The sequence below is a fragment of the Trachypithecus francoisi genome, unplaced genomic scaffold, assembly GCF_009764315.1.
Source record: "Trachypithecus francoisi isolate TF-2019V2 unplaced genomic scaffold, Tfra_2.0 Lachesis_group3, whole genome shotgun sequence".
NCBI classification, from domain to species: Eukaryota; Metazoa; Chordata; class Mammalia; order Primates; family Cercopithecidae; genus Trachypithecus; species Trachypithecus francoisi.
Genome location: NW_022681468.1, coordinates 158,362,026 through 158,384,173, shown reverse-complemented (window position 1 = coordinate 158,384,173; position 22,148 = coordinate 158,362,026). Strand labels below are relative to the sequence as shown.

At 45.6% G+C, this 22,148-nt stretch overlaps 1 protein-coding gene and 1 long non-coding RNA gene across 2 annotated transcripts in view; one reads left to right on the top strand and one right to left on the bottom strand.

Moving 5' to 3' along the window:
* The window catches only part of OTUD7A (OTU deubiquitinase 7A), a 386,019-nt gene that overhangs the window by 314,310 nt on the left and 49,561 nt on the right, over positions 1-22,148 (bottom strand). The window lies entirely within an intron of this gene.
* On the top strand, positions 9,926-15,023 carry LOC117070943. Its single transcript, XR_004432105.1, has 3 exons — positions 9,926-10,395; positions 14,571-14,671; positions 14,764-15,023. It is a non-coding gene; the product is annotated as an uncharacterized LOC117070943 (long non-coding RNA).

Sequence of the window (22,148 nt, the reverse complement as noted above, 5' to 3'; positions counted from 1 at the left end):
CATGCTGGCCAGAAACAAACAAACAAAGCAGGAAACAACAACCTACAGAAAACACATATGCAGCTTAATGTATAGTATTATCCAGCAGCCTCAAAAAAAAAGCAGAATCAGGTTTCCATAGATCGTTCTAGAAAGTAGATATCCCCAGAAACTCCACACTGCAACTAGTCTTCCTAATGAACAATCACTAGCGCATTCAACACTCAACACAGGCAGGACAGTGCCAGTGCCAGCGTGCAGAGTTGAGCTGGCCTCATACCCCAGGCAGCTGGGAGGCCAGGTGCAAGGGTAGAGATAGGTGTATTACTCTCACAGGAGCTGGCTTGGCCTGGGGTCTAGCAGAACACCAGGAACCACACTAACTCAACTCTCCCAGCCTGATGGCAGGTGGCCAGGGCTCTGACTGCCTTAGAAAACAGTTTCCCAGAATCCAGCCCTTCTAGTTTGCAGAGGCTCTGGGCAAACCCTGGGCTGGTTCTGAGCTGCCACTATCTAGGCCAACAGTTGGCACATCACCTCAGATACAGAAGCATTTTCTCAAAATGCATAAAATTGCATTTTTGGTGCAACAGTAACATTTTAAAGTATCGATTAACAAAATAAAAAAATTAAAAGAAACATCATCTACTTTGCGGGTGCTAAAGCAGCTTATTTCTGCTACATTTCTACATTGTGCTGTGTGTATGTGTGTATGCAAGAAATATGAGATTTACTACTATTTTATAATATTTACAATTATTTATATTATAATAATATTTAAATTAAAATAATATTTACAATTATTTTCAATCCACGACTAAAAGCCAAGAGAAATCAGGATGGCTTTAAATCCTAAACCTATGATACGTGCCTGATTTTTTACATAAATAAATAAAAATAAAATACTGTCATGATAAATAAATGTAAAATTATGTTTTTTATTTATATATTTTTATATAGACTGATCCAAAGAACCATCATTCACACAGCATAATTCATACACGTGGTGTATGCATCTACATATTACACTCAAGTGACACTGCTTTAGTATCCTGTAAGTTCCATGTACCAGGAGTGCAGTTACCTCCCATTTTGTTATGGGTTTTATATGAAATCACAAAAAATAAGGTGTATTGGTCAGGGTTCTCTAGAGGGACAGAACTAATGGAATATATATATGTATGTGTGTGTGTGTGTGTATATATATATATGTAAAGGGGAGTTTATTAAGTATTAACTCACATGATCACAAGGTCTCACAGTAGGCTATCTGCAGCCTGAGGAGCAAGGAGAGCCATTCTGAGTCCCAAAACTGAAGAACTTGGAGTCCAGTGGTCGAGGGAAGGAAGCATCCAGCATGGGAGAAAGATGTAGGCTGGGAGGCTAGGCCAGTCTCTCCTTTTCACATTTTTCTGCCTGCTTATATTCTAGCCATGCTGGCAGCTGATTAGATGGTGCCCACCCAGATTAAAGACAGGTCTGCCTTTCCCAGCCCACTGACTCCAATGTGAATCTCCTTTGGCAGCGCCCTCACAGACACACTGAGGATCAGGACTTTGCATCCTTCAATCCAATCAAGTTGCCACTCAGTGTTAACCATCACATAAGGTATAATAATATTCACCATCACATTATACTTCATTATGCTGATATCTAGATTATAAGTAACTACTCATGGAGTCAATTTGATGTTATTGAAATTCAGTCCTGCAATAGCACATTTGAGATGTGGGATTAAGAATGCTTTGAGGTACATTTAACATCTCACATCTTTTTTAACAGACTGGCTTATTTTATAGAAAAAATTAAGAAATAAAGTCATAGTCATTTCCTTTTTTACTCAGTCTTTGAAAAGCAATTACCATCTCTTTGTTACAAAAATACTACAAGGACTACTTCAGGTCAAATTCTTCAGGCCTGAACTGAACCCCAATTGAGAGTTGGTGCAAAGGCTGCTGAGGTTTTTCAGGCTCCACAGTCATGTGGAAGGAGAGGGATCCCTGAATGCACCCAGTCAGGAGGTCCTCCCAGCCTTCTAGGCACCTCTAAGTGACCTTTTGGCTGAGGGAGAGAAGGATCAAGGGGCAGGTCTGTCGACTTTTGTGGGTAAGACTTCACTTGAGCAGAGCATTCCCAGACAAATGAAAATAACACAGTGGAAAACCACCAATCCACAGAACCAATAATCATGCCCCAGAGAAGGGGACAGAAGCTCAGAGTGGCCCAGGACGCCAGGTCATTCAGCAGCAAACTCCAGACCAGGGAACAGCATTTTCACATTTCCAGGACACACTGCCTGCTGCTCAAGGCACTGGAATAAAAACATCTTGCCGCATCAATCCATATCACCTCAGCATCCTTAAAAACAGAGTTATTTGCTAAAATATCATCTTCCCTTCATTTCTTACCCACTCACAAAACATGACTTAAAAATTGTATATTTTAAGCTTGCTTCTTATTGTCCCCAAGACCCTGACGGCTCTGATTCTCGAGCATCTACACCACCAACACACCACTCTGTGCACAGTGACCAAGCTCTCCGGGAAGACTCAGGGGTGCCCCCGCCCTTGTCTTGCTGAGAACACTGGGGGAGGCATCCTTTTCAAGGCCTCAGCTGGCGGGAGCTCCACAGGAGGCACAGACTCCGCTTCTTTTCCATAAGTGCTGCTGAGCCCCACAGCTAAAGTCAGTCTTTTCACTACGACTCGGAAGACTGGCTGGCTGAGGTGTGTCACCCTGTTCTCAGAAAGTTTCCATCGCTGCAGTGAGTCACATCAGTGCCTTCCACTGTGACCATCTGAGAGTAATGCTTTAATGCAGTGACCTCCAGAGCAAACAGCCCTGGGGGGGTAGGTGACAAGGTGAAAAGCCAGTGGAGGCCCCACCCACAAGTACATCTTTCAGGATGCAAGATGGAATTCACAGTAAGTTCTCATCCCAGCTGAGCACATCTGCTACAAAGCCCAAAGCTTCCTTCCCCATGGTTTCAGATCAAGGTGATGATACCAGATGACAAGCTTAATCCCCTTACTGGCGGGTAAGTCAGATGCCTCCCTAACTCCAGGGGAGCAGAGGGTGGCAGGGAGGGATGAGACAAAACACATTTGGTCTTGCTTGAAGTTAATCGATTTAATCATGATGCAGTCCTCAGCCTTTACCTACTATTCACCACTAACTGCAGGATGGCTTCCAAACCTTCAGGGAACAGGCCCTTTCTTCAATTGAAATTGCATAAACATAATTTCAAGATATAAAATAGCTTGAAGAGAAAACGTGTGGGACAATGGGAAGAGGCAGCTCCCTCTGGCGTTGCTACCAACGTATGTCCAGTAAAGCTTCTTGGACGCAACCTAAAACCACAGCTCTGATGGAGTGCCTAGTTTTATGGTTCATTGGAAACACCTGGGCCCCCCGACTCCCTGAATTAAAACCTCCTCAGAGGGACCCAGGAAACTCTCCCTGAAGTTCAGGGCTGGCTCCCTCTTCCTTTCTGGCCCAACCTCTCCCCAGGGACTAAGCCCCTTCCTCCCCTTTCTCCTCCATGGAGACGTCAGGATGTAGCGCTATGAGGGGTCTGAGAATTTCTGCCCCATTCTCCCACTGCCCCTTGACTTCACCAGTCTGAAGGCTGATGCGGTGAATGACGACAGATTTCAGAAACTGACACCTCTCTTGTGCTGGGGAGTGGTGGGGGAGGGATGCCCAATCCCAGCCATGGCAGATGGAACCGAAGAAACTCTCCTTCCCCAGAGGAGCTGTCATCATGAGGGTTCCACAAACACCGCCTGACCTGGGCTGGACATCACCTACTGACGCGCCCATGACCAGTGGTAAGTGTCAAACCAACCCACCTGGGGCAAAGCTAAACCCTGGGTCTGTACAGACCACTTTGGTTTAAGTGCCACTGAGCTATTTCTGTTGAGCTCTAGGAGAACTGCTCACAACATGTGCAGAAGCAATGGCTAAACAAATAATGGGTACAGCACATAATAACATCATAATTGTCCCAGGCACTGTGTTGAGAGGCAAGGGAAGAAGACAGGCATCAGAAAGCAGCTGTGTGCAGAGGCTCCTCGGTCGGCCACGTGTCTTGAACAAAGAACTGCCAGGAGCCATCCTTGGCCTTTTCTTGCCTGACCTCCACATACACACAGCCCCTGCAGAGGCAGCAGGTGGGGTGAGTTAGTTTCCCAGTGGGATCCAGGATCTCCTGGAAGGCTGGAGGACAGCACTAAAGAGGCCTATCAGCCCAGTGGCTGCCAAGTGCTGAGGGAGGAGTAGTGAGCCTGATTTGTAATGAAATAGAAAGAAAAGGCAGGTGTAAGCAACCTGGTAACCTAGAGAGCTGGACAACTTGGCAATGGCCTGCACTGGTAGGCTCCTGTAGATGCACCTTGGCAAAGGACAGGCTTGGGCTCCTCCTGACCCTCACTGGGCCCACTGAATGCCTGGGATGCCAGCCCACCTCACAGGGCCCTGTATGCAGGAAGGGCCTGATGCATGAACCTTCTCTTCTACCCATCCCAAAAGATAACTTCCCCGTCTGCACAGGCACAGGGCACAGAGGTGATATAACCACATCACCTCTAAAGGGAGGCCTGTGATTTATCAAACTGTGTCTGTCTTTAGAGAGAGGCATATGTAGGAACTGACAGATTTGTAGTTGGCAAAATCTAAGACTCACTGACATCACATTCAGTGCCTTTACTTCAATCCAGACGAATGTGAAGAGAGTTACAGGGCAGGAGGAGAAGGTGTACTTCTCTGCACAGGGAGCTGCCTGAGGTCCCTGACTCCCGCTTCAAGGCGGACAGCTGAGATAGCTTGAGGTCTCTGGAGATCTTCCTCCTCCAAAACCCAACAACAAGAGCTACAAATATCTACATTTAATCAATTAACACAAACCAATTAAAATGCACTCTCAGCAACCAAGCAAGGGAGGAGACAAGAGTAATATGAATGTTTTTAAGGCACTGTGGTTTTGCAAAATATCCACAATGCCATATTATGTAAAACACATTTTAAGGAGGTTTCTATATAGAACTATATCAAAATACATTTTAAAGATTTGTACATTTTTTTTTCTACAAGTTTAGGAATTACATTCCAACTAATCTATCATAATCTTAGCAATAAAGTTCAAGAGTTTTATGCAAAACTCTTGTTAGCTTCCAATCCTGAAACCTCTGGAGATTTATTCAGTCCAGAAAACTAAGATCATTTTCTACTGTTAAGCATTAGGGTAAGATTTTTGCTTGGGTTGATACTATATTCTGGGTCTCATTCAATGCAAAAAGCACATGGCTCATCTTGCAGTAATTGGTGCATCTCTGGACAGGACTTTTCCCTGGAGTCTCATTTACGTGCCTTTCAGAAGTACATTTGCACTAATGAGAGATTCCTCATGAATCAGTAAGGCTACCAATGTTATTGGCAACACATTTAAGAAGAGATCATCCAAGCCAACCTCTTATAATCACTGGAAAATGAGTCAAAGCAGAATGTAGTCTGTTTAATACATTCAACCAGACATTCAAGACTTCTGTCATTAAAAAGTCCTATTACAATTTTTACTTAAACCCCATCCTTCCATGCAGACCCCTCGTGGAGGGTCTAGTGGGTTGCCACACATCCAGCATGGACTCCCAGTGAGCACTGCTGGTCCTGGGGGTCAAAGGCTGATCATCCCATCCTTCAGCCACTGTCCCTCCATCAAGTAGCAGAGCCAAAGTCTCTTGTCCCAGGATCATGTATAGAAAACAGTTCCCTCTAGCTAAAAAGAGAGAATTTATCAAAATTCATTATCAACAAAAGTGACCACAGGGCATTTCATAATCCAATATAAATGGTAAGCAGGAGAACTGAGTTTCTCACAGGAAAGGTATTCTGCCGTCCATGCCCTGCCTCTGGGGCATCCACTATGGACATGCGGTCTGCAACCCTGGAGATGAAGGCAGCAGAGACATAGTGCCCTGACACTGTCCCCATCCTAACCCATTGCCCGACGTCCCAGGGATGTGTACTCAATCACTCTTCCAAGAAGTGGGGTGGCCTTGGCCACATGTGCCACCCAACCCCCGTTCCCTCTCCCATCTGGAGATGCTGTAAGCCTCTGGGCTATTTCAATTCAATCTGTTCAATTCTCCTTTATTTGTCAGTTCCTATGTGCATGGCAATGTACTAGTCTTTTTATAAACATGGCCTCATTGAATCCCCTTATAAGCTCAATAGAGTCAATAATACCGTTCCCATTTTGCAGGTGAAATTGAGCCGCAGAGAGGCTAAGTAACTTGCCCACACTGGCTGTGGTTCACACTAGATCTCCCTATTGCTGAGCCCCGAGCTCTTCACTGCCATCTCCCAAGAGACAGAGTCTCACAGCGACATGTATGTGTTTCACACCTGTGAAAAGGGCTCACACAGGTGAGTACATGAGTCACTACACATCATTACAGTTGATGAATGTGCTTAATGACATTGTTAATTCTAAGTTCCTTTTATTAAACTCTTACATGTTATTTTCTTTGACTGCCCCCAAATTGCGCACAAGAGATGCCACAGGAAAGGCAGAAAAATTCCCAGTCTCCTATCTGGGGACCTGGCAGTTAAGACCCCCAGCTCCAGTTTTGGCAGGATTACAGAGGGAGAGTTTGGGAAGTGCCTGTGGTGGACTTGGTGGGCTAAGGGTCCCTGCCAACACTACCTATGCTCAATAACACCTGTCTGCCTGAGATGGTATAAAACCATCAGCAGAGCCCCCTGGAGCTGGTCCTCCAGGAATGAGTGAGCTATATTTGATTAAGATGCTTTCATTCCTAAAGAGGTAAAATGGAAATCATATACCAACCACCACCCCACCCCGCCCCCCAAAAAAAAACCACAAATGCACTGAAGCCTCCCAGACTATTGACCTGAACCCTTCCCAAGAATGTAGGGGAAATCATCCAACTGAGAGAGCCGCTGTACCAATATGCTGTTTCTTGTATTTAATAACCTCGAGGAAGCCTCCCTGCTGCTGATAGGTGCCAGTTTCATGTGTCTGTTGAAGCTGGCGACACTGAGAGCACATAGTACTTTTACACAGAGGAGGGACCAGAAGAGAGAAAACCCCAAACATAATATTTTGTTATACAATTGAACTAACAAATGTCACACACACATGCACACAAACACACAAATCCTCACCAGGTTCTTCCTTCACAAGGTTTCAACTAAAACAACTCAAGAGTTGACACTCCATCAGCAAGTGCCAGGATGAACTGTCAATGCAAAGAAATAAAACAGCAAAACCATCTTCCTACTGGAGCAGCACTGCCTTTCCATTACAGGAGCCCCTGTGTGGAGCGCTGGGCTTCTTGAAACACAATCAAGCTTCAAAACTGCTACCCACTGCATTTTCCCAGCACAGACCTCATTCACATGAGCACTTTCAGAGCATGAGCCGCAAGAAGCTTCTCAGAAAACAGGCTCTGCAAAGCGGAGAAGGTGCCTGACTCAAGAGATCGAGCATGAGCTTGAGTTGTACCATTGTTCTTGACACCACCTCCTTTTGGGTCAGTCCTAGCCTCGGGGTCACTCTCCCCATTTACCTAGGACCTTGGTTTACATATTGAGAAGTCTGAGTGTAAGAGACCCTGATGCACTGCCCTTTTAAGGATGCCAGAGCATGACATCAGTTCTGCTCCATATTCTTGACTGTTCCAGACAGCATGATCCAAGGCCTCACCAGGCTCCATCTACAGCAGCACTCACACCAGTGTGAGAATGGACAAAAGAATGAAACAAGATGCACATTCCCTCCCCTGAGCCTCACATCCGCAGAGCCAAGGTGTGGACTTCATTTAGCAGACAAGCCTGGAGTAGAGAGCCACAGAGCTGGACTGAAGCAGTCCAACTTCAGGATGCCCAGGCCCCACGCAGGCTAGGTGAGGCTGGGCCTTGCTTCCTTTTCCGTTGTCTAATTCTATGTGGCTCCTGCCTTTCCTTTTTAAACTTGCTGGGCAATTGTTCAAAGTGGAGACTGAAAAGCAAAATCACTGAGAAGCCAAGGGACCAACAAGTGCCTGGGGGACAATGAGACAGACTCTGACGGCAGAGGAAGCGGGAATAAGCACATTGCAGACTGCAGGGTCAGCTTCCAATACCTCCATTCCGACTAGAGAGATTCACACTGACTTCAAACCAGCCGAAACTCTGCTCTTTATTAGTAATCCCTGGTGCTACAATTTTTAAGGAACACTGAGGAACGTTCCCGTAATAGAACCTAGTATCCTTTCACCACTGGCAATTCTGAATTCCAGCTCTTAGGAAGTAAAGTGTATCCTGGGAGAGACATGACCGTCCTTTGCTGTCTACCCAATGCTAATCCCTTTCTTCTGCCTTCCCATCAGAACCTGGCTTGAGCAGCAGTGGTGGGTTACTGTATCTAGCATTGGGCAATGGATATAGACTACTGTAAGACAATGGTGACAATACCGTTTCCGGCTTTCCCTGCCTCTCTTGCAGTTAGTGCTAGTGCAGTAAAACCTAAGCAGAAACCCAGTTCCAGTCAATAAAACCTAAGCATAAACCTGCCCAGCAGATTTCCAGGAAGTATTTGCAATCCTAATAAAACAGAATCAGAAGCAGCTGGTACTGACCAGCTTTCCTTCCCTTGAACTAGGACACAATGGCTAGTGCTTCAGCAGCCATTTTGTGGCCATGTGGTCCAGAGAATGAGGTCAGCCTAGATGGGTCAAGCCTTCATACCAAAGCCAGTAACCTTGAGACTCCTCCTTGCGAATGAAAAGCAAGCCACTCATTGGTCAGTTTTCTGTTACTCAAACCTGAACAGATTCCTAAATAATCCACACACACAAGCACTTTATTTATGCACATCAGTGATTCAGTGATACCAGCTACAATTCACTTCCTGTGTATAACTATTTCTCAGTCCATTAAAGACTTCCAGAAACTTTATCTAATTGGACCCACTAACATCTTGTTACCAGGTGAGTGTGTTTTCCCCACTTTAGAGATAAGAAAACACGCCTGGAGAGGTGAAGGGGTAAGTGCAAGGCACTCACAGTCAGATCTTCTCCAGGGCTTCTATGGAACCACCTTCAGCCTGCAAGGTGGTGCAGATGGTGCAGTTCTTCCAGCAGCTGTAGAAGGGCGGCTTCGGGAGGCCAGAGGGGTCCCTCGGCACGGCAGCCCGGCACACTCATAGTTCTATGGAGCTGGGTTTACTTATACAGAGGGTGCAGGTGGGACAACAGGGGTGCTAAGGTGGGCAAGGGCCTACCTGAAGAAGCAGTGGAGCCTCACTGGAAATTTCACTACTGTCATGAACAGAACTGTGTCCCTGAAAATTCCTATGTTGATGTCCTAGCCACCAACATGACTGCATTTGGAGACAGAGCATTTAGGCCAAGTTTAAATGAGGTCATAATGGTGGGGCCCTAAACAAATAGGGTTTGTGTCCATATAAGAAAAAGAGACACCAGAGATCACTGGCTCGAGCTCCATGCATGCACAGAAAAGAGGCCGTGTGTGGGCGCAGCAATAAGGCGGCTGTCTGCAAGCTGAGGAGAGAGCCCTCACCACAAACTAGCCCTGCCAGCACCTTCCTCCGGGATTTTCTTTTTTTTTTTTTTTTTTTTTTTTTTTTTTTTTTGAGGCGGAGTCTCGCTCTGTCGCCCGGGCTGGAGTGCAGTGGCCGGATCTCAGCTCACTGCAAGCTCCGCCTCCCGGGTTCCCGCCATTCTCCTGCCTCAGCCTCCCGAGTAGCTGGGACTACAGGCGCCCGCCATCTCGCCCGGCTAGTTTTTTGTATTTTTTTTAGTAGAGACGGGGTTTCACTGTGTTAGCCAGGATGGTCTCGATCTCCTGACCTCGTGATCCGCCCGTCTCGGCCTCCCAAAGTGCTGGGATTACAGGCTTGAGCCACCGCGCCCGGCCATCCTCCGGGATTTTCAGGCTCCAGAATTGTGAGGAAATCAATGACTGCTGTTCAAGCCACCCAGTCTGTGACATTTTGCATGGCAGTCCAAGCAGACTAAGGTAACCACCTCAACTAATGCCAGTGGCCTCTATGTCTGCTGCTCCAAAGAGCCATTTTAATCACGGTTCTCAACTAACTGTTGGAGGTTAGGCACTACAAGGACTAGGTTGGCCCCTTCTGGAATTCTGTCCAAAAGTCAGTCTCTCCCAGCTCTGTGGTATCAGCCGGCTCAGGCCTCCATGCCCAGGAGGCTCTGAGCCCTAAAGGACACCCAGCAGGGCCACACAGACTGCTCTCTGATGGGAAAGTCCCCAGTTCATGAGATGCAAAGCCAAGCCACTGCAGCCTGTACTGTGTGCCTGCGAAGGAGTGAGCCTTGCATCAAAAGTCTCAAAGGAGAGTGGAGCATCTCCTATGGAGCAGGAGGAGCCACAGTGAGTAGAACAAACATTATCCACAGATAAGGCACTGCAGAGAACGTGCATGGATTCAACCTCTGTCTCAGTTTCCACTTTCAAGGGCAATTTAAATTACATTTGGTGGAAAATATAATAATATTTCTAGCTAGGGAGAGACAGTGATGGCAGGATCTAGTACAGTAGGAATGGAAAGAGGCAGACAGAGGGAGAGATGAAATGAATTACTGAGACCTTTTGATTGATTTGATGTGTGTGTGTGGCTTGGTGTATATGCGCATGGTACATGTGTAAGCGCATGTGTGTGTGGTGTGTGTGTGTGATATCTATGTGTACTTGCATGTGTGTGTGTGGGTATGATGTGGGCTGTGTCTGCGTGTGTGGTATGTGTGAGTGTGTGCTGTGTCTGTATGTATGGTGTAGTGTCTGTAGGTGTGTGTAGTGTGGTGTGCATGTAAGTGCATGGGTATCTGTGGGGTGTGTGTGCGTATGTGCATGTGGGTGTGTGTTTATGGGTGTTTGACATGTGTGGCTGGAAAAGGAGACAGTGAGAAGTCGCAGGAGTGAGCAGGATCTCCACTGCACTCCCAGGGCTCTGGGTGCTAGTTAAAGGGCAGTAGAGAGGTGCCTTCCTCTCACCCTCACAACTGCCTCACCATCCTCACTTTGTAGGGATACAGAGCACAATGAGGGCTGCCACTCGCCCAGTGCTGCCAGCTGGCCAGGCCCTGCTGCGGGCAGTCTGCCTGGCCAGAACACCATGTTCCCTGGACTAGGGCAACCTGCTTTTTCCTATCAGCCTTTCAGAGCTGTACACACAGCAACAGTGAGCATCCACTCACTCACTCACTCATTCCACACAGCAGGAGGGGTCGGCTTCACTCTTGCTGGAGCCCACCCCTGAGGACACCTGAGAGAGGCCTGAGGCTGCAGAAGGACGCTGGTCACTGCTGCCTTACTTCCCCCAGCCTTCCCAGGGACAGGGCAGGTGGTGACCAGAGCGAAGCCTTCTGCATTGGTGGAAGCAGCAGGGATTGAGGGAGCATTAACAAGGAAGGGGGCTCTGCAAGTGGACCCCGGCTTCTGACAGTATCAGAGCATCAACCCATGCATCACATGGGCCTCGTCTCCCAAACGTGTCCTGGACCCGCTGCCATCCTGATCAGAACGCCCCAGCTGACCCTATTCAGGGAGCCCAACCAGGGTTTCCACACTCCTCTGCAGGTCCCCAGCTCACTACACAGACCCGCAGGAATCGGGCAGTTATGGCATCAACTGCCCTTCAGCGAAGCCTTCCAAGGGTGGTCACATCAGCTACCCTGAGGTAATCTGAATGTGAAAGGGACAGAATTTAAATGACTCTGCCTCATTTACAATTGTCCTTGCTGGAGGAGAGAAGAAACAGCACTGGGAGAAATTTCAGGTGATGGTTAATAGCAGCTTCCAAGAAAATGCATGCCTTGAAGCTATTTCATAGGCCAGTAAAAAGAGCCAAATCTCCCTTTTTGGTGCCTGAGCAAATTCCAGAAGACCTGCCTCATGGAGTGCCTATTTCTGGACCTCAAGAACCCACCTACCGATGGCTGCAATGAAAAGCATTCAAGAGACAGAACACTCCAACCATACCATAAAGCGTCCCCATCCCCTGCTCCCACTCCTTGCTGTCTCAAATAGTGTGGTCCTTCAGAATGTCCCGAGTAGATGGTACAACTGCAAGTGTGAAGGTTCGATCCATCCACCATGTGAGGAGCTTTGCTAATCTAAGCCACATGCCCCAGGCTGAGTCTCCCCTTGGTCCTCAGCAGCCTTGGTCTTAACACGCAAGTGATAAATGTCTTCTAAAATACAAGGGTTGAGCTGTCATTTCTAAGGGCACTAAGCTCCACACACACACACACACACACAGAGGCATGAGGTCATGCCACATCATCTATTTTCCCTCAGGATGGATTCTCAAGGCCAGGCCCTTCCCTGGACACTTTCGGAACCCAACCCAAAACACAGAGAAGGCAGAAGCAAGACATCTGATGCGGCACCTGTCAGACACCGGGGAGCCCGGGAATCGCTGGCAGTACAGGCTCAATAGAGATCCTCCGGCCTCATGTTAATAGAGCTCCATTCAGCAGGTAATGGCCCAGGCCAAGCAGGTGCAGGTATACGCATGCCTTCCCCATGCCAATGCTGTTGCGGATGCTGATACCTGGGTCCATGGATCAGGCACAGAGTGTTCCACTCACTACCATCCAGCATTGTTAGGCTTCTGTACAGTAGAAACAACAAATTTTGCTCAAAAGACTAGAAAAGAGAATAATTATGTAAAGTGTCTTAGGTCATGATGATTTACTGCATGACACACCATACAGCTTTCTGACATGAAGAACTATTCTACCGCTCCAAGATTCAGCAAATGCCACATTCGTGTCTTGCCCTCCCCATAAACACTGGGTCTGATAAATGTGTGGGGGAGGTCGGGTAAGGGAGGACATTCTTTGTTCAAATAAGTTTGGAGAATACTGAATTCCACTGAAAGAAACAATTTCTGTGTTGCAGGCCTTCTCAGAGCCTTTGACATGCTAATGAACATTATGCATCTTTAAGAAAAAAATAGTACATAACATTTCCCAAGCTTATTGAGTCAAAGAACCTTTATTTTGTAATGGAAGATATTTTAACATCATGAAACATAACTTGGGAAACTTCCAGTTTCACCATTTCACAAAGCTTTCTAGTTTTCAAAATGTTTCTGTAAATATCAATCTCCTAGAATATCCAAGCCCAATTCCTGCCTCCGCAGTGACACCTGGACAACAGTCAGGAGGCTCTACTTACGTTTACCTGAGAATGCTTGAAAAGATTCCTTAACTGGGAATTATGGAAAACCACCAGAGGAATTGATTCTAAGACACATGATCAGCCTGATAAGAAATTGTAGATAAAAAGTAAAAAAAGAAATGGCGAGAGCATCAATCCCTGTAGGCTAGGTCACCGTGGGGTAGCAAACAGACCAGCTGATACCCTAGCAGCTCATACCCACAACAGCTTATCTCTCACTCGTGCTAATTATGCATTATAATCAGCCCGGGGCTGTGCTCCACAAATCCTCTTTCTGGGTTTCAGACTGATGGAGCAGACCACCCCAACCACTGGCATCGGCCACGCAAGGGTGCTCTAAAGGATCATGTGTCAACTTACTCCAGCTGGAAGTGACACACAGCACTCCCATTCACAATTCACCAGGCGGAATCATCCCCCAGACCTGCCCTGCCGCAAGAGGCCCAGGAGTCAGCCCAATCGAGTGCCCTGAAGAACTGAGAATCCCACCAACAGCACTGATGATGACCATGGCATGGGGGGCCGCGCCTGCTGCAACCCTGTTCATGTGACACATCCTAATTCAGGGATCCTAAGACAAAAAGAAGAGCCTTAACATTTAAGAAAATGGAATTTAAAAACTATGCATAAGTTCTTTTTTTTTTTTTTTTGAGACAGAGTCTCGTTTTGTTGCCCAGGCTGGAGTGTAGCAGTGCAATCTTGGCTCACTGCAACCTCCACCTCCTGGGTTCAAGCGATTCTCCTACCTCAGTCTCCCAAGTAGCTGGGACTACAGGCAGGCACCACCACATCCAGCTAACTTTTGTACTGTTAATAGAGATGAGGTTTCACTATGTCGGCCAGTAGTTGACCTCTAGTGATCCATCCGCCTCAGCTTCCCAAAGTGTTGGGATTATAGGTGTGAGCCACTGGACCCGGCCTAAAAATCATGCGTAAGTTCTATTCATGTTTACTGGGCAGTTATTTTTTGCATAGACATGAATCTATGTAATATGGGCTAAGTATCTATTCATTATACAACAGCTGTGAGTAAATACCCTGCCTTGCCATGGCTGGAATGAACTCCTAGGGCAGAGTCCTGAAGCTCCCGCATTGTTCCTGCCACCTTCCCTGACTCTCAAATCCTTTGCTGCACAGGAGACAACTGAGTTTCTTCAACATTGGTTCCCTGTCCCTGAACAGAGGCACACAGAACTCCCCAGCCCTTCTGCTGCTTCCAGGGCCTTCTAGGGTGCTGTATCTAAATTTACAATTGCACAAATCCATGCAATGTGGAAACTCCCCTCCAAACGCCCGCTGTCAGGACGTTTGTGCTGCTGTAGCCATAGGAGCAATTACATACCGACCTCTGATTTTAGCAGTGAAAGCAACGTGCCCAAGTGGACACTGTGAATCAGAGGGCTCTTAGCAGAATGACACTGCTGCAGAAACCAGAGCCACTGTCAGCTCCTCAGTCCCAAAGGTGAGTGACCGTTCGCATCTGTTCTCCCATCTGTTCATCACAGCCATCCCGCGAGGGTGGCTGGGGTGATGTACAATCATTCTATCTTACAGATGAGCAAACATCTACCCAGCAAGGAACGAGCTCAAGGTCACTTAGCTCATTTGTGTCTGAGTTCATTGAACGTCCAGTGCTTCTGACCTCTCTGACATTGGCCTTCTGCCAAAGCCCGTGAGGGGCTGGAACTGTGCGAGTTCACTTTGCAAAGATCCTCTGGTCTATGGTTGGGTCCATTCTGGAAACAGAGCACTGGGCTGTGAGGCGGTGGGAGCAGGATGGAGCCAGGCTGGGGGACCATCATCCTACCCAAAGCACAGGACTGGGATCCCACGGGGGTTGTTTTGTAAGTTGTGACGTGACACATAAATGTATGCACTCTGTAACAATAATGAACAGAAAGCTTCTCCAAAGATGGGGCACATTCTCTCACATGGACATTTATTGGCAGCTCTCTCTCTTTGCCCATAGCACAGATGTTCTGGGAGAAAGGTCCCCACCATGTTCCCAGCGGGCACAGCAGGTGGTGACTTATATCATTCGCAATGCTTCTCCCTCAGCCAACAGTGACCGACCAGAGGAGGCACTTGCCCCAGTTTGGGCCACTGATACGTGAGGAGCTTCTGCTGGCCTCCAGGAAAAAAGCCGCTGAACGAGTGAGGCATTGCCTGCTCTGGGCACAGGTGAGGATGCTGCTTTGAGGGCTCCGGCCCCTTTCCAGCCCATATCAAAAGATGAAAAGTAGCATGCCCTGGAATGCTTTTCATCCAATCACTCTGCGGTAACATCAAACCTTGGGTAGAGGGCCCACAGGTACACATGCAATTCTAGCATGTCCTTCCTGGAATAAACAAAAGAGATATTTGATTCCTTCCTCACAAAAGCAGAAAAGGGAGGAAAAAGCTGTCTAAAATATTAGTCAGTTTCTTCTCCTTAACAACTGATCCCATTATATTAGGAAAAATCACTTTAAAAATTAGAATCATGGCCGGGCGCGGTGGCTCAAGCCTGTAATCCCAGCACTTTGGGAGGCTGAGACGGGAGATCGAGACCATCCTGGCTAACATGATGAAACCCTGTCTCTACTAAAAAGTACAAAAAATTAGCCGGGCGAGGTGGCGGGCGCCTGTAGTTCCAGCTACTCGGGAGGCTGAGGCAGGAGAATGGCGTGAACCCGGGAGGCGGTGCTTGCAGTGAGCTGAGATCCGGCCACTGCACTCCAGCCTGGGTGACAGAGCGAGACTCCATCTCAAAAAAAAAAAAAAAAAAATTAGAATCACATGGCCAGGCGTGGTGGCTCATGCCTATAATCCCAGCACTTTGGGTGGCCAAGGCGGGCAGATCACCAGGTCAGGAGATTGAGACCATCCTGGCTAACACGGTGAAACTCTGTCTCTACTAAAAATACAAAAAAATAGCTGGGCACAGTGGCAGGTGCCTGTAGTCCCAGCAACTCGGGAGGCTGAGGCAGGAGAATGGCGTGAACCTGGAAGGCGGAGCTTGCAGTGAGCTGAGATCCGGCCACTGCACTCCAGCCTGGGCAACAGAGTGAGACTCTGTCTCAAAAAAAAAAAAAAATTAGAATCACATGTTAAACATACATTGAGACCTTTACTACTTAAAAGAATCCTAGGGTAAATCCTTTGGCAAACAAATTATTAATGCCAGAATTTAATTTACGTGTATTATTTATAACTGTGTTATGTTTTTCACATGCACTTATGCCTGCGCATCCCATGGGAAGGCCGTTCTGAGGAAGGACACTTGAGAGGGGATATGAAGGTGTCTGTCATGTGACAGTACATTAAGAAAGGCAAACTAATAAAGAAACCAAATAACCCCAAAACTTGCCTCAATCCACTTAATTCACACAACAAAATTTCAGAATTACATTTTCAGAACCCAAATCAGAAGAAAATGATGAAGTGATGCAGCTCTGGGCACGCCATCGTGCTGAGGCCATGAACTAGTTTCCGTCTATGAGCACCGTTTCCCTGGCTCCTCTGCTTGGTAGGTTTTAGGTCAGGAGATCGAGACCATCCTGGCTAACACGGTGAAACCCTGTCTCTACTAAAAAATACAAAAAAATTAGCCGGGCGTGGTGGCGGGCGCCTGTAGTCCCAGCTACTCGGGAGGCTGAGGCAGGAGAATGGCGTAAACCCGGGAGGCGGAGCTTGCAGTGAGCCGAGATCCGGCCACTGCACTCCAGCCTGGGCGGCAGAGCCAGACTCCGTCTCAAAAAATAAAATAAAATAAAATAAAGGTCCAAATATTTCAACTGGGTGCCTCCCATTGCTGTCCAGGCTTTTCATCCAATTTAAGTCAGTTATTCACATCCAGTTTCTCCTGTTTGTATTACAGCACCCTAGATCATTTCCCCGTCACTCACGGCTTGTCAGTGAGATTTTGCTGAAAGTCTGGAGAAGCAGCCTGTGGTCAGGACTGATTAAAAAAAAAAAACCTCCATTCTAAGGAAGGAGATGCCCTTCTGCAATCGAGAAATCAGACACCAGGCGATGAGGTGCATTTTAGTCACATTTTTCTGTTTCGCTGTACTCTATCCAGAAATTCAATATAATTTACGGACTAGAATGAATTCTACAGAATAAATCTCTCTCCTTTGGGCCTTTCCTTTTCTGATCTTTGAAAAACCCAAGGCTTTTGTTCTCCTGTGGGCTCTAAAAGTCAGGACATGTTGGCAATTTCTGAAAGCATGGATTGACTTTAGATGGGAACCTAAGCTTCCTGGGTTTTTGGTAAGTCCTGCGCACAACTAGGGTGATATCCTGTGTCACCTAACAGGCCGAGGACCAGCAGAGCCTGAAATCCAGCCGCCACCCATGCCCTTGGCCTGGGCTGCAAAGGGGCAGAACCTTATTCATACCAACCTGCTGCCCACCTGCCTTTCTCCAAGTTGTACACAGAGGCACTGCTGTGGCTTAATGTATGTGTCCTACCAACATTCGTAGACAGAACTTAAGCCTCAAGGTGGTGGTATTAAGAATTGAGGCCTCTGTGGGTGATTAAGTCATGAGGGCCTCCCCCTCCTGAATGGGATTCATGCCCTTACAAGAGAGCCATCAGAGAGTTGCCCCCTCTTCCATCTCTTCTGCCACATGAGGATGCCACATTCATCCCGTTTGCCCTTCCATCTCCCCCCAGCTGAGAGAACAGCAACAAGGCACCATGGATGGAGCAGAGAGCAAGGCTGCATCAGACAATGAATATGGCAGTGCCTTGAAAGTGGACTTCTCAGACTCCCAAACTGTGAGAAATACATTTCTATTATTTATAATTACCCAGTCTAAGTGATTTTGTTATAGCAGTGAGGATGGACTAGGCAGGTACCACATATGCTAGTAACAGCCTTGGTGCCAAACGTTTTAACACAGTCCTTCCAAGTCTGTAACTGTATCTTTAAAAAATAAAAGGACAGGAACAAAGAGGTACAGAGAAAAGATGATATTCATTGCCTCTCTCTTTATAGGGAGAAAAAAATAGAAACCACTAACATTTTCAACAAAAGGGTATAATGGTAGTCACAAGTGCTCCTAACAAAGTGTGTCTGGCTTCCCTGCTTCCAGGTGAAGGGAGACAGCGGCCTCCCTGTCTTTGAGGGGTGAGGCCGTGGGCCTGGCTTTGACTGATAAAGAGTGGGCAGAGAGGTGATGTGCCTCTTTCAGGTGGAAGCCTGAGAGCTACGGCCTGACCTCCCACACTCCTACCTCCACCAGCCACTATGCAGTGGCTGCTCTTTGGGTCTGCAGTGTGATAGCCCCTGCTGACCGGGGATGGACAAGGGATGGTAGTAAGAAATAAGCTTTTCTAAACCACAGAGATTCTGAAGCTGTTTATTACTGAAGCATAACAGAACTCATGGTGATTGATACAGAAATGAGCATCTGCTAGTGGTCTGCTGCTGCTGTAAAAAAATTTTAAAATAATTTATGTAGTCCTAGTATCATGGGATGGGTGGAGAGTATGGTAAAACTACTTCCTGTGGGCATCCTCAGGGCAGGTCCTCTACTTGAGAATAAGTGGAGGACAAAAGATCAGTCCTGTGAGACAGAGGGACACTGATGGCTGGGTTTGGCAAGGTGATACAAGAAAGAAATGAGCTCAGAAAAGCGATGAGCTCAGAAAAGAACTGGCCAATTTGTAAGCAGAAATGAATGGAGTGGTCCATGCATGTAGAGATTTATCAGGCTGGAAGAGAACTAGCTTCTCTTCTCCAAATAATAAGAGATTAAACTAAGGATGGACTTTGAGCTAGAAAACCACATTTTAAAAGCAAGAATCTAATAAAGGGCAGAACCCTTGAATTGCTGTTATAAATTACGAATGGAATAAAAGCCCAGTAATTTCTTTTTGTTGGATAAATGGCTTAGGGGGAAAAGTATAACCTAAAAACTAAGAATATGACACTTCTGGGGAAGCCTGATGAGCTCAAGAAGGCTGCAAGTAAGTTGGGTGCTAGAGAGAGGAAAGCAAGCATGCTTTCTGCAGCTCTTCTGTAAGTCTAAAATTATCTTAAAACCAAAAAGTAAAAAAAATGTAGATCTGCATTTATTAATGCACATGGATGTTTAGTAAATATTCAGAGAGAAAAGAATATGACTAGTGTGATCTACATGTATTTGCAGAGCTAAATAAATAAAATCTGGAAGGACAGATACCAGTATTGGTCGTTTGGGAATATGGAATTTTGAAATTCCAATGTATTTTATTTTGTCTACCTGTGTAGTCTATTTTTTTCTAACATAATCATATGTGTATAATTCAAAAACACTTCATTTTTATACAAGCATATATGTTTATATACTTACATATAAGTACTTATATATTATACAGGTAACAAACTAAATAAAGTACATTATATATAACATATAAGTAACATACAAGTGGTTATATATTATATGTCATATATAATGTATAAGTATACATTATATTATTTTTATATGTAATATCAAACATATTCAATATATGTAATTATCAAAATTATAATCACAGTATTTATGGTTTTGTGATTATGGCCTAGGTATACAGGTGTTTTAAATATCCAGTCCCTCACCTCCACACTGTGAAGTGGTATCATTCACATGGCAACTAAGAAGTTGAATACAGCTCACGTACTAAGTGTCAGATGCAAAGGTTGATGAAAGCAAGCCCACTCCTGCCCCACTCCATCCTTAAACATTCTTATTATTGGCTTCTGCTGGCAATCACTTAGCACTTCATATCACAGGAAGCAACAATGGAAAGCTAATAACAGCAAAACACAGAAATCAGTAAATTATCTTGCAAGCAGGCAATGGAGTATATAAATTACTACTGAAAAGTAATTCAGACTGTCTATAAATAGACGACTTCGTCTATATATTTAAAAATATAAGGTATAGATGTATCCCACTTAAGCAATCAACCACACACCATTTGCCTTCAAAGTTTCAAGTAATAAAGTCAGAGTTAAATCCCATTTTATCCTGACACTTCTCTTCAGGTTCCTTTAGGTTGAGATCATCACTTGACTATTTTTTGAGCTATATTTTCTATGAGATATCTCACAATTCTTCCCCATGTAAACTGACATTGATGCAATCATTATAGTCAACATGTACAGTGTGTCAGGCACAGTACTAAATGCTTCCCATGCATTTATTTATTTTAATCCTAGTAACAAGACACCATTGCTATCCTCACACATGGACACCTATTTCTCTCTCTGCCTGCCTACTTTACAGAAAACTGGCCCCACCACTTTCTGGTAGCTGTGCTCTTATAACAGGTCCCAACACTGGATCCAATGGTTGGCTCCCCACAAGCTAGACCAGAGTCCTCCAGGAATTTGAAATCAGGGCTGGACGATTCTTTTTATTTTAATTTGTAAATTTTTATTTTTTAACCAGCTTTATTAAGATCTAATTCACTTATCATAGAATTCACCCATTTAATATGTACAGTTCATTGGTTTTTAGTATATTCACAGAGTTGTGCAACCATCAGCACAATATAATTCTAGAGCATTTTCATCACCCTGAAAGAAACCCTGCGCCCACCAGCAGTCACTTACCATTCCCTCCGAGGCCCCCAGCCCTAGGCAACCATGAGACTACTTTCTGTCTCTATTGGTTTGCCTATTCTGGGCATTAATATAAATGCAATCATATAATATGCGGTCTTTTGTGACTGGCTCCTTTTGCTTAGCATATTTTCCAGGGTCAATCATGTTGTGGCATAAATCAGTTTTTCATTTCTCTTTTTTGAGACGGACTCTCGCTCTGTCACCAGACTGGAGTGCAGTGGCGTGATCTCAGCTCACTGCAAGCTCCACCTCCTGGGTTCAAGCAATTCTCCCGCTTTAGCCTCCCAACTAGCTGGGACTACAGGTGCGTACCACCACACCCAACTAGTTTTTTTGTTTCGTTTTGTTTTGTTTTTTGTATTTTTAGTAGAGATGGGGTTTCACCATGTTGGCCAGGATGGTCTTGTTCTCTTGACCTCATGATCTGCCCACCACAGCCTCCCAGAGTGCTGGGATTACAGGCGTGAGCCACCGAGCCCAGCCCAGTTTTACATTTCTTTATGTTGCTGAATAATAACACAATATACAATATGCCATTGTATATTACATTTTATTTAACCATTCATCAGTTGATGGACCTTGGGTTGGTCCTAGTTTTTGGTTATTATAAATAATGATAATAAACATTCATGTATAAGTTTTTGTGTGAACATGTTTTCATTTCTTTTCCCTAGAAGTGGAATTACTGGGTCATATGGAAATTCTATGTTTAATTTTTTGAGTAACTAGCAAACTGTTTCTCAAAGAGCTGTACCATTTTATATTCCCGCCAGAAACATAGATATGATAGTTCCAATTTCTCTACCTCCTTGTCAACACTTGTCTGTGTTTTCGATTCTACACATCTGAGTGGATGTAAAGTGCTGTCTCATTTTGCTTTTGGTTTTTGTGTCCTAATGACTGATGATGTTGACTATCTTTTCATGTGTTTACTGGCCATTTGTATACCAACTTTGGAGAAATGTCAAGTGTCTTTTCTATTTGTTATTGGGCTGTCTTTTTATTACTGGGTTATAAGGGTTCTTTATATATTATAGATATGAGTTCCTTATCAGATACGATTTACAAATATTTTCTCCCATTCTGTGGGCTTTTTGCTTCCTTAAAGGTAGTATTTGCAGCACAGAAGTTTTTAATTTTGATGTGGTCTAATGTATTTATTTTTTCTCTTGTTCCTGGTCTTTTGGTATTGTACAGTGGTAGCTCTCTGAAGTGAGGAAGCTACTGACGGTCATCTGCTCCCATGTATATAAGGAACTCAGTAGGGAGAGAGAAAATGGCATAGTCAAACAGTGGGAAACAGAGCCATGTACGCAGACACAGGCATGGGCTTCCCAAAGTGCTGCTTTCTGGGGGCAG